The sequence below is a fragment of the Hordeum vulgare genome, chromosome 3H (assembly GCF_904849725.1).
Source record: "Hordeum vulgare subsp. vulgare chromosome 3H, MorexV3_pseudomolecules_assembly, whole genome shotgun sequence".
Taxonomy (NCBI): Eukaryota; Viridiplantae; Streptophyta; class Magnoliopsida; order Poales; family Poaceae; genus Hordeum; species Hordeum vulgare.
The window spans coordinates 401,217,230-401,233,349 of record NC_058520.1 but is presented as its reverse complement, the minus strand read 5'-3'; positions in this window follow the sequence as shown (position 1 = coordinate 401,233,349).

The window sequence follows — 16,120 nt, the reverse complement described above, 5'->3', positions numbered from 1 at the left end:
CACCTCGACGGCCGTGTCGGCTGCGCCTTGTGTCTCAGGGAAGAGGCCTGAGACAGGGAAAGGGGCGCAAAGACGAGTAATAAGAGGAGACGGCAAAGAAAGTTCAAGACGAGAAACAAAAGAAGACTCACGGTTGAAGTCGCCATCAGTCTCATGGGCGCTCTCCAGGACCTCGAGCTCCCGCACCTTACTCGCTTGAGTAAGGCGGGCGACTTCCTCCTGGAGGGTCGCCACCGAGTCCAGGGCCTTGGCCAGCTGCATCTTCTTCTGGACCAAGGCGTCCTCCTTTTCCTTCAAGGCGGCGTCCTTGAGCTTCATCTCCCCGAGATGAGCGACTCCAGACGTTCCACGTCGGCAACATGGGAGGCGTCCTTTTCTTGCAGAGAGGCGCGCAGCTGCTCCAGCTCGGCCCGGCTGGCCGCCTCAAGCTTCTTCTTCTCCGTCTGGAGAAGAGCCAGCTCCTCCTGGAGCCGGCCGTCCGCGTCACGCAGGGCGTCCCGCTCCACGACCACCTCGCCCAGCCGGGCCTGAAGCTCGGCAATATGGCCATCAGCTGCCTGGCTCTGAGCCCGCAGCATGTTGTAGGACTGCACCTGGGCATCATAAAGATCCCACAAAGCAAGAAAAAAGCAGAAGTAAGATTCGGCCTGGTTAAGTCATAACCATCCCGATTCTTGGGGGCTACACCCAGTGGGTGCGCTAGTGCGCCCCCACTAAAGAAGCAAAGCAAGAGAAGAAGCTCAAAAGAGATTCGGCCCGGCCGATGCTCGGCCGGCCCGACTCTCGGGGGCTACACCCAATGGGTGCGCTGGCGCGCCCCCACTGATTCAAGAAGAAGAAAAGAAAAAATCAAAGAGAAAGACGAGGCACTTACCCTGGTGCGTTCCTCCAAGCGCTCCAGATCGCCGCCCACCATGTGGGCCGCCTGGTCCACCTTGAACAGGCTGCTGGCAAACATCGAAACCAGCTCCGGGACGCTGTGGAGCGCGGTGCCTGCAGGGAGCTTCGAGCATGCCAGGTTGGCCGCTCCCCAAGTGTTCATGGGCCGGCTCCCGACCCTAGCACCGGCTCCTGGAGCAGCCGGACCGTGGTGGGGGGGCGACGATGGCGCCATCTCGAGGTACCAGCGTGACGGCCGGATCCGCTGGCATTCCGGTCGGCGCCGCCTCCTCGGCAGGAGGTGGATGGGCCGCGTCCGGCGCATCCATGTTCACACCTGGTGCATCCGGGGCCGCGTCTGGCGCGTCCAGGACCAGTTCCGGCGCGTTGGGCGCCGCCTCGACCCTAGGTGAATCAAGGATCACCTCAAGATCCACCGGCGTAGAGGCGTCCGGCTCGGAGGGCTGGGCCTCCTCAGTCCTCAGGGCGCACCTCGGGGCTGCCTCGCTAGCTGGCTCCTTCATGCGAGCACGCGTGGAGGGGTCATGTCTAGCCTTCGTATGCTTCTCCACCGGCTTCTCGACCCGGCTGGGGCGAGACTGGCCCTCGGCCGTCTTCCCCGCGGCCGCGTCACACCGGCGCTTGGACTCCGCCTCGAGCTCCCTCTGGACAGCGCCAGCCACTGTCCAGACGGCCCGTTCGGCTGCGGAGGCGGTGTCTTACTCCACGTCTTCCGCCTCCCTGCCGGGCGATGTTTTTGAGGAACGAAGCTTCACACAAGACAAAATAAAAGAAGGGAGGAGAACCCTTACCCCGCGACGATGGGCACCTGCCTCCTGCCACCGCCACGACGCTTCTTAGCGCCGCCTGCCCGTGCTCCGACTAGAAGACCCGTCGTCAGGTGCTTAGGAGCCATCCTGGAAGCTGTGGCACCCTTGCCCTTCTTCTTGGATGCCTCGTCAGGTCCAGTCGCCTCGGCCCTATGATGTCGTCCGCGCGTCAGAGGAGGCTGGTGACCTCCTCCACCCCGTCGGAGTCTTCCTTGAAGGCTGCATCAGATAAGGAGGAGGGAGTCTCGTCATCAGTCGTTCAATCTACGATGGAGGGCCGCAGATGCTCACTAGACAGTTCCTTCCCTTCCGACTCCAGCGCGTTCTCCGAGCCTTCGGAGGAGGTAGAGGGGGACTCAATAATGCCATCGTCCTCGATCTCCGAGGCGTCAGATGTCGCCACGTCAGGGGCAGGCGGGTTGAGGTTCCCTGCAGCTTCTCGAACAGCTACGCGAAGGAGTTGAAGGCCGGCTCAGCGAGGCGGCCAGTGGCAAGACAAACAGCAAAAACAGAACAACAAAGAGTGCCTACCACCAGAGGCGGACGGGCCCTGCAGTAAGGGATCACCCCCCACGACCAGTTCCCACTATCGTCCATACGGGCGGTGGAAATCTGGTTCACCCCTCGTGCCACCATGGTGGGGGTGAATCTCTTGGTGGATGTCCGACAGGGGTCGTGCCGGCTGCTCATCTGGCAGACTAGATGAGGCCGGCTCTGCACGGGCAGAATCCTGCGGGAACCATGGTGGTCAGCAGGTCGCGGCCAAGGAGGTCGTTTTTTCCAAGATGTCGCAGTGGGTGCCGATCTGTGCTACATCGGAAATCGGCTTCGGGAACTTCGCCCCCCAGTTCAACTTTGTCGTAGGGCTAATGTTGAACGGGGGCATGTTGAGGGCATCGCGGGCAGGGTCGGCGTTCTTCATGTAGAAGAAGCCCTTCTGCCACTGCTTGATGGACTCCTGCAGCGGCAGCTGGGGGAAGCCGGACTTCGGACGAAGATGCACCAGTGTGGCTCCGCACGGCGTCATCGGGCGTGGCCCGACGTGCTTCTCCTGTGCGGACTTGTCCATCGTGATGGACTGCTGCTTGAAGAAAAACAAGCTCCGCCAGAGATCGAGGCGGGGCTCGATCCCCAGGAAGCCCTCGCAGAAGACCACGAAGGCCGACAGCTGCAAGATGGCGTTCGGCGCTAGGTGATGCGGCTGCACGCCGAAGAAGTGGAGCCATTCGGAGAAGAAGGGGCTCGCCGGGAGCCCAAAGCCCCTGTAGAAGTGCTAGTCGAAAACGACGATCTCCCCATTTGCCGGTGTTGGGGCGGTCTCGGCGTCAGGGATCCGCAACAGCACCTGGGAGGCCAAGGGAAATAGTCGGTGATGATGGAGCGCCGCGATATGGCCTTCGCAGATCTCGCTGCGACGACGTCTTCTTCAAGGAGGAGCCGCCGGCCATGACTGCGGACGGCAGAAGCTCGAGAAGGCTGGTGGCTCGACAGCGACGAACAAGAAGAATACGAAGAGGACGTGCTCTTTCTCTCTGGGCTCAGGGAGGAAGAGGGCGTCTATGCGGGGCGAGAAGGGGGTGAATAGCCTCCTCGGAACCCCTGCATCCCTTTTAAACCCCACGAAGCATCGTGGGGAGGGGATCTGGTGTGCGCGGAACCCCACTAACCCCATGTATTACGAGCGATAATGCTTCCCGAAGCCCAAGCATCGCAGAGTAAATCCGCAGAGGATCTTCTGCGCAGAGGCCGAGGGGGCGTCGTAGCGGGACACATGGCCTAGGCCCGGTCCCGTCACCAGTAATCACCATCTTTACGTCAGGCTGGGCCTGGCACGTGGCGCGATCTGCGTGGCCTACGATGAAGCCGAGGCGTCGCTTCGAAGCCAACCGGCTTCGGACCCGGCGTCCCGTGCCGCGGATGGCGGCAGGAATACCAAGACAAAAAATCAAGCCGGTGAGGCCGCCCGTCCGCAGACGGCGGGCCTCTCCAGCTTTGGGGACTACTGTCGGGGGGATAACCCCGGGGTAGGCTCATCGAGCCTGCTCCTTCATCTCCTGCCCAAAAGGAATGACCAAGTATAATTCTCCATGGCCCAAGTCCTCTGACCGGCTAGCCTGCGCCTACGGGCTGGAAGACGAGGCGCCAATTAACTGGCCGGCCAGGCAACCCCTGTCGGCTAGAGGCGAGACGGCTACCTCTCCCTGACCGCCTTGGTCAAGCTAGCCGGCTAGGGACGAGGCAGTCGTGCCCCAGCTAGCTAGCCAAGCGAGCTAGCCGGCCGAGGACCTCAAGTCACATCAGATCGTAGGTCATGACGAGACCCTACGATTAAAGGTGGCTACACGTCAACAAAGGTACTGGATCGGAGTGCCTCGCAGGTACGAGCGTCGGCGGCCATGCCACTGACCTACCCCGGCTCTGATCCATCACCCAGCATAGTGTCGGACCGTTAAACTCCTACTCCATTGCTACGCTCGGCGTGGGAACAGTGGAGATGGCCGCACTATCTGCCCATGACGAATCTCGCTGGACGACGCCAGACGTACCGCGCGTGCTCGGTGTCAACCTTACACGAGAGCTTCATTGGCTAGCCGGTGGGTCCCACAGCCAGACGGGACCTCGTAGCCGGCGGCCCCCTCAAGCGACAAGACAAGACCCTCGTGGTCCCCCTGGCCGGCCGGCGAGGCTGCCATCCGAGTCCCACTTTTGTACCCTTTATCCATTTTTTAGGCCGGTGGGTTCGTCTATAAAACCCCCGGTCACCCTCCACGCAGAGGGTCGGTCGAACAACATATCACACACCAACCACATAGAGAGAGGCAGAGACGAGCCGGCTGCTCCCCTCTTCCTCCTCCTCAACATAGCTCTAGGAACAACCTTGTAATCCATCCATATACATCATACACTCCGGTAGGACTAGGGGTCTTATCTCTACGGAGAGCCCTGAACCTGGGTACATCGTGTGTTCCATGCTTGTACCAACCTCATCCCCAGCGCCCTCCGTTGCCCCTTCGGTTCTCACCGACTTTAGCCTACCTATGGCATATGTTGTGAGTCTTCACCAACAATGGTGATGGTGATGATGAACAAGATGAAGAAGTAGAAGAATAAAAACAAGAAGAAAGAGAAGGAAAATAATAAGAAGAAAGAAAGAAGAAGCTCATTGTTCTTCTTATATTGTTTCTTTTTTCTCCTCTTTCCTCTTTTATCCTTTCTTTTTATGCTATTTTCAGCTTATTATGTCATTTTGGAGGAAAATAAGCGAAGTATATGGCATTTATGAGCTAACCAAGGTTATTATGCCATTTTTGACCTAACTAAGCTAATTATGTTATAAGTGAACTAAATAAGCTAATTATGTCATTTTGGAGGATAATTAGCTAAGTATGTCCTTCTTCGGGAAAATAAGCTAAGTATGTGGCATAAGAGGGCTAACTAGCATGCACGAAGCTAAGTATGCCTTTGTTAATCACAACACTAGAGAAAACTTATTGTTGTCGTCACGGCGGATGTGAAGCACCGGGGTTGCTCGAGGCGGTTTCACCTGGAGAAGGGTTGTGTGATGCGGCTCGGAAGTTATTCCACACCAAAGATCATTTGCAATGTCTCGTTAGAATGATGACACTAAAATGTTAATACTAGTAACTAATGACCATTCAAATGAAACTCACTGTTCCAACTGCAGAAATGACCGGTATCAGCGGAGGGGTCTGACCGTTCTTCTCACACATAGACTGTCCATTTGGTTTTGACGAGTGAGTCATATTAGTTAGTAATGAAACAGACCTTACATGCATGATTGGGCTAATATGAGAAAGAAACATACCATATGTAGCTCGTACATGGTCCGGTTAGCCTCCTCATACCATGCCCTCTCCTCCTCCAACAATCGAGCCATCTTCTCCTCTGTGGCCCAAGCCATCTCCGGCGCCACCCGGTCCCTATCCTACAGAAGCTCCTCAAGAGCAGCCTTGGTTCTCTCTCTCTCTCTCTCTCTCTCTCTCTCTCTCTCTCTCTCTCTCTCTCTATATATATATATATATATATATATATATATATATATATATATATATATATATATATATATAGCATCCCGCAACACCACTCCTTGTTAGCAGTGTTAGCATCGATGGCCACACACACAATGTAATGGAGGAAAGTAATATGAGTCCGTATAACTAACCTCGATGGCGAGATCGACTGGTCGTGGACGAGGCCTTATCTCAAGACATGATCTTGTTTGGCGCACCTTGATCTCTGGGAGAGTGAGAGGACAATGTATCAGCTCATCTCCAATGGCTATCGGGCCATGGGGCCTCCCGCCAGGAGATATTATCACCCGCTCTGGATCCAAAGGTTGTTGGCTCGGTTTAAAGTCCTCCCCTTTCATCGCCTTCCCCGCCTCCTTGTAACCCATGAGCTTGTGTTGGGAGGAGATGTTGGTGAACTTCTGTGGATGACCGGGGTTAGAATCAGAGAAAGCCTTGGCCTTCTTGTAGGAGGCGGTATGGCCTATGGCATAGAGGTCATACACCTCTCGCACCTCTGAGTTATTGTGATGCACCTAAAAGAGATCAATGAAGTATTAGTAAGGGGCTCAAGCTAGCACGAAGAATGAATTGCATGAATTGCATGAATCATGAAGCAAACCACATACCTAGTTCCGCCCGAACTAAAATAAGTTGGCGCTGCCTTGATCATGTGGCACACCAACCATTTGGGCACGCCGGTCATTCGCATTGTCATGGACGGCTCGCCATTGGCCAATTCACCACTCATCCACAAAATCCTCCTAACAATCCATCTTATTTGCACACCATCTCGGGGGAACCTATAAGCAATGTTTAAGAAATCGGTAACGAGTAACTGCTCGGTCGGCTTGGAAGTAGCAATTAATCGATGAATCGGCCTATTAACTGGATTAATCGGTCTCCATTAATTGATAGATTAATTAGAAACTTGCCAACTTATATCTTGATTTTTAATGTATTATACAATAATTCCACGCACCTAGCTATGTAATATACCAAAATATTCTATTGTAGGCGTATAAAAAATAGACAAGAGATAAAATTAATAATTGTTATACATCCAAATATATAAAATCTCAAAATTCGAAATTATCAATTAAATATTTAAACTTATCCATATACTTGCTAACATACATCACACGATATACTCCAGATAACAACCAAAACCAACAGTTCCATCCATCCATCTACAAAATTGTAATTCATAATCTAGTAATATATGAATGTGGATTCTCCACTAAGATAGAGGGGAGATGGCAGTGCCTTGCCTACTGGTGATGCCATTGAGGAAGAGATTGGGGAGCATCTCATGGGAGGGGATGGGGAGTGGCAAAGTCTGGTGGGGTCCAGGCAGGTGACCAGAATGGCGGAGCAACTAGATCTTGCACGCGTAGTGCGGTGACTAGCACTCGTGAGGACACGACTAGCCACCGCCCATGTTAGGAGGGGATGAAAGGAGAATGATGAAGCGGGAGGAGGGCCAAAACCTAGGTATTTAGTAGCAAGAGGGGGTAGCAGGGGTTACGTGCCAAAATTTTGGGATTCGTTTGCCCATCAATTAATGTGCGAGTAGTGATTAATCGGTCTCGCAACTGATTAATCGGTATGACAACTGATTAATCGGTCTAACTGGCCAATTAATCGGCATGGCAAGTTAACACGATGAATAGGTGTTATTCGAATCGGTCACCCTAAGAGTAGCAATTAACTGGCAAGTTAACTGGTTAATCGGATGAATTATTGAACAATGCATATAAGTTAGTAAAGAGAAATTTGAGTGCTACGCCTACAAATCAAATCAAGGAAATTAAGTACAAGTCCTTAAGAATAGGTAATTACCTTCATGTACTGCTCCTTCCTTAGAAACTTTTCGCGACACTACAACTTGTCCTTCTTAATAATACGCGATGCGTAGTAGTTTTGAACAACCTGCACCCGAGCCTGGTGGCGTATGTTCTATAATAGGCGCTAGCACTCGGTATCGATAACCATGGCCGCCGCCTCCTCGTATCCCTCCTCACACCTGTATATGGTCTGCAATCAAACGAGAAATTACCCAAAAGTTGTTGATCACCGTCTCGGCCCTTGTGTGGAAAAAGACACCATCGATCATATCCTCCGGCAGGGCCTGGGCAGTCTTGTAGTGCTCCCAGCTAAATCCTAGTTGAGGAACCTCGCCCTCACCGGGCAACGTGACAAACCCCGAGAAATTTTGCCGGCAAAGCACACCAAGGACGGTGTTCAGCTTGCGGACTCCACGGGGGTGATCCCAACCCGTGCAGTATGACAAGGTCAATGCATTAGATATTTGAAGAAACGTGAAGGCAAAAGGTACAAAAAGAGTAAATGCACTTACTTCTCCTCATTTCTTCTAATCACCGGCCTCTGCTCGCGGGTCGCCGGCACTGGTGGGAGACGTGTACCACCACGCTGGTACACGGTGGCCCCCTCAACCACCTCACCCTCACTATCCGTAGACTCATCCCCGCCACCAACAGCGTGGCCAGCCGACCCCTCGATATGATCCGGCCAGGTACCCCATCCGGACGTCTCCTGGGACATAGCCCCTGGATCCCGAGTCTCGTTGGCCAAAGCCTTTGGGACCGGAGTCTCCTAGGACGTAGCCCCTGGTACAGGAGTCTCGTGGGCTGAAACCTCTGGGCCCGGAGGCTCATTGGCCGAAGGCCCGTCGATCCAAGGCTTGTGGTCCAGAGTCCACACAGCCTCCACCTCAAATGGGTCCACCCTAGTAGTCTTGTGCTCGGGTGAATGAGCTGGGGGTGGCAGCAAAGAGGGCGTGGTAGTCCACCTACCTCTCCTTTGGCCATGTCCTGTACCCTTCGCCTTCTACCCTACCCGACCTCCTCTCCCGGTGGGCAATGACGCTGACGAAGAAGTGCCCACGGGTGTCTCCAGACTGTTGACCAACGCTCTACGGAGAGATTGGGGTGGAATGGGAGTACCGCTCTTGTGGGCCGCCGATGAAGAAGTACATGCGGAGCGATCTGGACCCGCGCCTACCATCTTTCAACACCTGCCATCACAAAGAGTAAAAGAAATTAGTACAACATAAAAAATTGAATACCTGACATGAATAATTATATGTGCATACATAACTTAAGTTGGGATGTATACAAACTAATAATAGTCTCGATCTTCTATATATGCTCCGGGATCAATAAATCCATCATCATTACTATCATGCGTGTCTTCATGAATGACATGCTCATAGGGTTCGACGACATCAACATGTGGAAGGCCTTTCTGTAATCGGTCAAGCATTGACAGGTCATCCACAACAGTAACCTCTTCTTGTTCCGGCTCTGTTGGTTTCGACCCAGGGGTGAAGTCGAATTCACTATCATTGTCTACTTCCATGTTCTGGGGTGAAGTAGAGCAGTTCTTGAAACGTTTCTTGGAAAGACGTGTTTCTTAGAAGAATTCTCCATCATATGTGTCTGGGTTAATGTGAGGTTCATAATCATGTTCATTGGAGGGAGGTGGTCTAGCATGTGGCGGCACTTCATAAACAACATCCCAACCATTCAGATTTTCATCAGTCTGGCAGGCCCGCGGTAGATAGAAAACTTGGATCGCCTATTGAGTTGTGATATAGACATCGGGAACATCTAAATGGGTGCTTTGTTTTATTTGGACTAGCCCTGTATGTTCATGAGTCCTTCTAGTCTCCTTCGATTGGAACCAATAACATTTCAAGACTATAATGTTTAGTGGGTTTTCACCATAGAATTGAAGTTCATAAATTTCTTCAACTCTTCCATAATACTCGGTACCTCCTTCGCCGATAGCAGAGACACCATAATTTTTAGATTTGTGGTCGGGCATAGATAGCTCTTTGCCAAAGGTACGAAAGCGATACCCATTGATGTTGTATTTCTCAAATGAACAGACCTTATAGTCAAAACCATTAGCGGCTTGGCTCAATTCGGCATCCATAGACTCTGAATTAGCCTACAAGTTTAATATGGAAGGATTGTTGCAGAAGCCGGAAATTAGACCAAGAAATGAAATTGTCCATTATTGATAATTACCGTTGCATGCTTTGCCAGAAGCTCGTACACTTTGATGGAATCCTTTTGGATAACTGCTCCATATGAGAATTTGGCGGCGTATTGATTGCATCAAATATCTGGGAATAAGAGAAGTTCAAAGGAATTAGAAGTCGTGGAAAAATGTATCGCGATCTTACTCGATGTACGTCCGCACTTTTGTTAGGTTGTTGAAGATATATAACAAAATTCTTTGACATCCAACGTTATTCGTTTCTAAGCATCGGCTGGTGCGAACTTCGCTTCGAATAGGCTGAGGATATCCACATTTTTAGGGTCGCCATCATTGTACCGAGGCTTCAGATTATGCAAATGACAATTTCTGGCTTCGTAGTGTGTTGTCACGAAGTTTGCCACCACCTGAGTAATGAATACCTCGGCCATCGATGCTTCAATTCTACCTATATTTTTTACATTTTGCTCGAAGCGTCTTCTGCATCCTCTTAGTTGCAAGGCACCAATGATTTTGCACACCCCAATCTTTCCTCGATCAGGATATGTAAAATCAAATGTTGTATTGAATTAGAGAAGCTCGATGGAAAGATCTTCTCTAATTGTAGATAAACTCCAGCGCCAACACCTCCATGTCATCTACCACGTGAAGGGATAGTTCTTTCATACAAAGAACACGAAAGAAATAGCTCAGCTATGCCAAGAATAGCCATTCATCCTCGGGAATAAGGAAACGCAACACCACGGGCATTACCCGGTCAAGCCATATGTGCCAATCGTGACTCTTGAGACCAAATATTTTCAATTTTTCAAGACTCGCTCCCCTGTTAAGATTCGCTGCATACTCATTAGGCAACATCAACTGCATTTTGATCCACAAGATAATTTCCCTCATAGCTCCCTTTTTAGATTGAACCAGGCATTTGGCTTTGACCAGTTCTGCTTTCCTTTCGATTGTCGCATGTTTTGTAACAATCTATCACATAGAGTATGTTGATCGATTCTAGCCTTAGGATTATGCTTTGACTTCCCCTCTATGCGAAACAATGTACCAAAAATGGCCTCACCAATATTGTTTTCAGTGTGCATCATGTCGATGTTGTGTGCAAGAAAGAGGTCTTCGAAGTAAAGCAGATCCCACAAGCATGTCTTGTGAGTCCACACTTATTCCGAATTATACCCGTTGAAATACCCTGGACGAACTAGATCGGGCTCGAGAGTGTTTAACTTACCCAAGATCTTTTGGCCTGTCAACGCAGGTGGTGCTGAGTTTTTGACCACTTTACCTTTGATAAAGTTCTTCTTGTCTTTTCTAAACTGACGGTGAGGATCGAGGAATAGTCTATGCAAGTCGAAGCAAGAATACTTCCCCGCATGCAACGAACGAAACTGAAGAGTTGCCTTGTATGTGGGGCATGGGAACCTTCCATGCACACACGAGCCAGCGAATAGCGCATACCCCGACAAGTCATGCATCTAGTACATGTACCACACATGCATTTTGAAGTTTTCTTTTCTAGCGGTGTCGTATGTCTTGAATGAATTATCCCAAGCTTCTTGCAATTCATCCTTAAGAGGCTGCATGTACACATTCATATTCTTACCCAGATAGTTTGGCTCTGGAATTATCAACGTCAGGAATATGTTTTTTCTTTGCATAATTTGTCCAGGGGGGATTGAGTGGAATGACAAATACATGCCAACTATTGTATTGGGTTGTCATCATACCAAAGTGATTGAACCCATCCGTGGTGACGTAGACTCAAGGATGCCTTGGACCTACTGCTTTATCCGGATGTAATGCATCAAAGTGTTTCCATGCTTCTGCATTCGATGTGTGTACCAACACCTTATTCCCATATGCATCTAGTTCGGTTCTTTTGCCCAATTTGTGCCATGTCATGTGTCTGGCCGTCTCTTTTACCATGAAAATATGTTGAAGTCTTGGTATGATTGGCATATACTGTTGGGGATATTATCTCGCCATATGACCCGTCCTAAGAGGCCGGATCAAGATGGTGACAGCTCTTCGTTCATATTCAAGATGGGCACTGGCCTACAAAGCGGGAGGCGTAAGGCGGTTTACCAACGAGAGACAACAGCGGCCGAAGACATGAAGATGGTGTTGGAAATATGCCCTAGAGGCAATAATAAATTAGTTATTATTATATTTCTTAGTTCATGATAATCGTTTATTATCCATGCTATAATTGTATTGATTGGAAACACAATACTTGTGTGGATACATAGACAAAACACTGTCCCTAGTAAGCCTCTAGTTGACTAGCTTGTTGATCAAAGATGGTCAAGGTTTCCTGGCCATAGGCAAGTGTTGTCACTTGATAACGGGATCACATCATTAGGAGAATCATGTGATGGACTAGACCCAAACTAATAGACGTAGTATGTTGATCGTGTCATTTTGTTGCTACTGTTTTCTGCGTGTCAAGTATTTGTTCCTATGACCATGAGATCATATAACTCACTGACACCGGAGGAATGCTTTGTGTGTATCAAACGTCGCAACGTAACTGGGTGACTATAAAGATGCTCTACAGGTATCTCCGAAGGTGTTAGATGAGTTAGTATGGATCAAGACTGGGATTTGTCACTCCGTGTGACGGAGAGGTATCTCGGGGCCCACTCGGTAATACAACGTCACACACAAGCCTTGCAAGCAATGTAACTTAGTGTAAGTTGCGGGATCTTGTATTACGGAACGAGTAAAGAGACTTGCCGGTAAACGAGGTTGAAATAGGTATACGGATACTGACGATCGAATCTCGGGCAAGTAACATACCGAAGGACAAAGGGAATGACATACGGGATTATACGAATCCTTGGCACTGAGGTTCAAACGATAAGATCTTCGTAGAATATGTAGGATCCAATATAGGCATCCAGGTCCCGCTGTTGGATATTGACCGAGGAGTCTCTCGGGTCATGTCTACATAGTTCTCGAACCCGCAGGGTCTGCACACTTAAGGTTCGACGTTGTTTTATGCGTATTTGAGTTATATGGTTGGTTACCGAATGTTGTTCGGAGTCCCGGATGAGATCACGGACGTCACGAGGGTTTCCGGAATAGTCCGGAAACGAAGATTGATATATAGGATGACCTCATTTGATTGCCGGAAGGTTTTCGGAGTTACCGGGAATGTACCGGGAATGACGAATGGGTTCCGGGAGTTCACCGGAGGGGGGCAACCCACTCCGGGGAAGCCCATAGGCATTTGGGGGGGTCACACCAGCCCTTAGTGGGCTGGTGGGACAGCCCACCAATCCCCTATGCGCCAAGAGAGAAAAAAATCAAAGGAAAGGAAAAAAAAGGAAGAAGTGGGAAAGGGGAAGGATTCCCTCCCACCAAACCAAGTAGGACTCGGTTTGGGGGGGGAGAGTTCTCCCCCCTGGCTCGGCCGACCCCTTGGGGATCCCTTGGACCCCAAGGCAAGGTCCCCCTCCCTCCTCCTATATATATGGGCCTTTTAGGGCAGATTTGAGACGACTTTCTCACGGCTGCCCGACCACATACGTCCATAGTTTTTCCTCTAGATCGTGTTTCTACGGAGCTCGGGCGGAGCCCTGCTGAGATAAGATCATCACCAACCTCCGGAGCGCCGTCACGCTGCCGGAGAACTCTTCTACCTCTCCGTCTCTCTTGCTGGATCAAGAAGGCCGAGATCATCGTCGAGCTGTACGTGTGCTGAACGCGGAGGTGCCGTCCGTTCGGTACTAGATCGTGGGACTGATCGCGGGATTGTTCGCGGGGCGGATCGAGGGACGTGAGGACGTTCCACTACATCAACCGCGTTCTCTAACGCTTCTGCTGTGCGATCTACAAGGGTACGTAGATCACTCATCCCCTCTCGTAGATGGACATCACCATGATAGGTCTTCGTGCGCGTAGGAAAATTTTTGTTTCCCATGCGACGTTCCCCAACAGTGGCATCATGAGCTAGGTTCATGCGTAGATGTCTTCTCGAGTAGAACACAAAAGTTTTTGTGGGCGGTGATGTGCGTTTTGCTCCCCTCCTTAGTATTTTGTTGATTCCGCGGTATTGTTGGATTGAAGCGGCTTGGACCGACATTACTCGTACGCTTACGAGAGACTGGTTTCATCGTTACGAGTAAACCCCTTTGCTCAAAGATGACTGGCAAGTGACGGTTTCTCCAACTTTAGTTGAATCGGATTTGACCGAGGAGGTCCTTGGATGAGGTTAAATAGCAACTCATATATCTCCGTTGTGGTGTTTGCGTAAGTAAGATGCGATCCTACTAGATACCCTTGGTCACCACGTAAAACATGCAACAACAAAATTAGAGGACGTCTAACTTGTTTTTGCAGGGTATGATTGTGATGTGATATGGCCAATGATGTGATGTGATATATTGGATGTATGAGATGATCATGTTGTAATAGAAATATCGACTTGCACGTCGATGGTACGGCAACCGGCAGGAGCCATAGGGTTGTCTTTATACTAACGTTTGTGCTTGCAGATGCGTTTACTATTTTGCTAGGATGTAGATTTAGTAGTAATAGCATAAGTAGCACGACAACCCCAATGGAAACACGTTGATGGATGATCATGGTGTGGCGCCGGTGACAAGAAGATCGTGCCGGTGCTTTGGTGATGGAGATCAAGAAGCACGTGATGATGGCCATATCATGTCACTTATGAATTGCATGTGATGTTAATCCTTTTATGCACCTTATTTTGCTTAGAACGACGGTAGCATTATGAGGTGATCTCTCACTAAAATTTCAAGACGAAATTGTGTTCTCCCCGACTGTGCACCGTTGCTACAGTTCGTCGTTTCGAGACACCACGTGATGATCGGGTGTGATAGACTCAACGTTCACATACAACGGGTGCAAAACAGTTGCGCACGCGGAACACTCGGGTTAAGCTTGACGAGCCTAGCATGTGCAGACATGGCCTTGGAACACATGAGACCGAAAGGTCGAGCATGAATCGTATAGTTGATATGATTAGCATAGAGATGCTTACCACTGAAACTATTCTCGACTCACGTGATGATCGGACTTGAGATAGCGGATTTGGATCATGTACCACTCAAATGACTAGAGAGATGTACTTTTTGAGTGGGAGTTCTTAAGTAATATGATTAATTGAACTAATTGTCATGAACATAGTCTAATGGTCTTTACGAATTACGATGTAGCTTGCGCTATAGCTCTACTGTTTTTATATGTTCCTAGAGAAAATTTAGTTGAAAATTGATAGTAGCAAACTTTGCAGACTAAATCTGTAAAACCGAGGATTGTCCTCGTTGCTACGCAGAAGGCTTATGTCCTTAATGCACCACTCGGTGTGCTGCACCTCGAGCGTCGTCTGTGGATGCTATGAACATCCGACATACACGTTTCTGATGACTACACGATAGTTCAGTGCAAAATACTTAATGGCTTAGAAGCAAGGCGCCGAAAACGTTGTAAAACGTCACGGAACATAAGTGATGTTCTAAAGAGATGAAATTGTGATTTCATGCTTGTGCCCTTGTTAAGAGGTACGAGACCTCCGACAAGATTCTTTGTCCACAAAGTAAAGGAGAAAGGCTCAATTGTTGAGCATGTGCTCGGATTGTCTGAGTACGACAATCGCTTGAATCAAGTGGGAGTTAATCTTCCAGATGAGATAGTGATGGTTCTCTAAAAGTCACTGCCACCAAGCTCTGAGAGCTTCGTGATGAACTATAACATATCAAGGATAGATATAATGATCATTGAGCGATTCGCGACGTTTGACACTGCGAAAGTAGAAATCAAGAAGGAGCATCAATAGTTGATGGTTTGAAAAACCAGTAAGTTTCAAGAAAGGCGAGGGCTAGAAGGGATACTTCGTGAAACGGCAAAACAGTTGCTGCGCTAATGAAGAGACCCAAGATTAAACCCAAACCCGAGACTAAGTGCTTCTGTAATAAGGGGAACAGTCACTGAGGCGGAGCAACTCTAGATACTTGGTAGATAAGAAGGCTGGCAAAAGTCGAGAGAAGTATATTTGATATACATAATGTTGATGTGTACTTTACTAGTACTCCTAGTAGCACGAGGGTATTGGATACCGGTTCGGTTGCTAAGTGATCAGTAACGCGAAATGAAAGCTACGACATAAACGGAGACTAGCTAAAGGCGAGGTGACGATACGTGTTGGAAGTGTTTCCAAGGTTGATATAATCAAACATCGCACGCTCCCTCTACCATCGGGATTGGTGTTAAACCTAAATAATCGTTATTTGGTGCTTGCGTTAAGCATGAACATGATTGGATCGTGTTTATTGCAACACGATTATTCATTTAAAGAGAAATAATGGTTACTCTATTTTCTTGAATAAT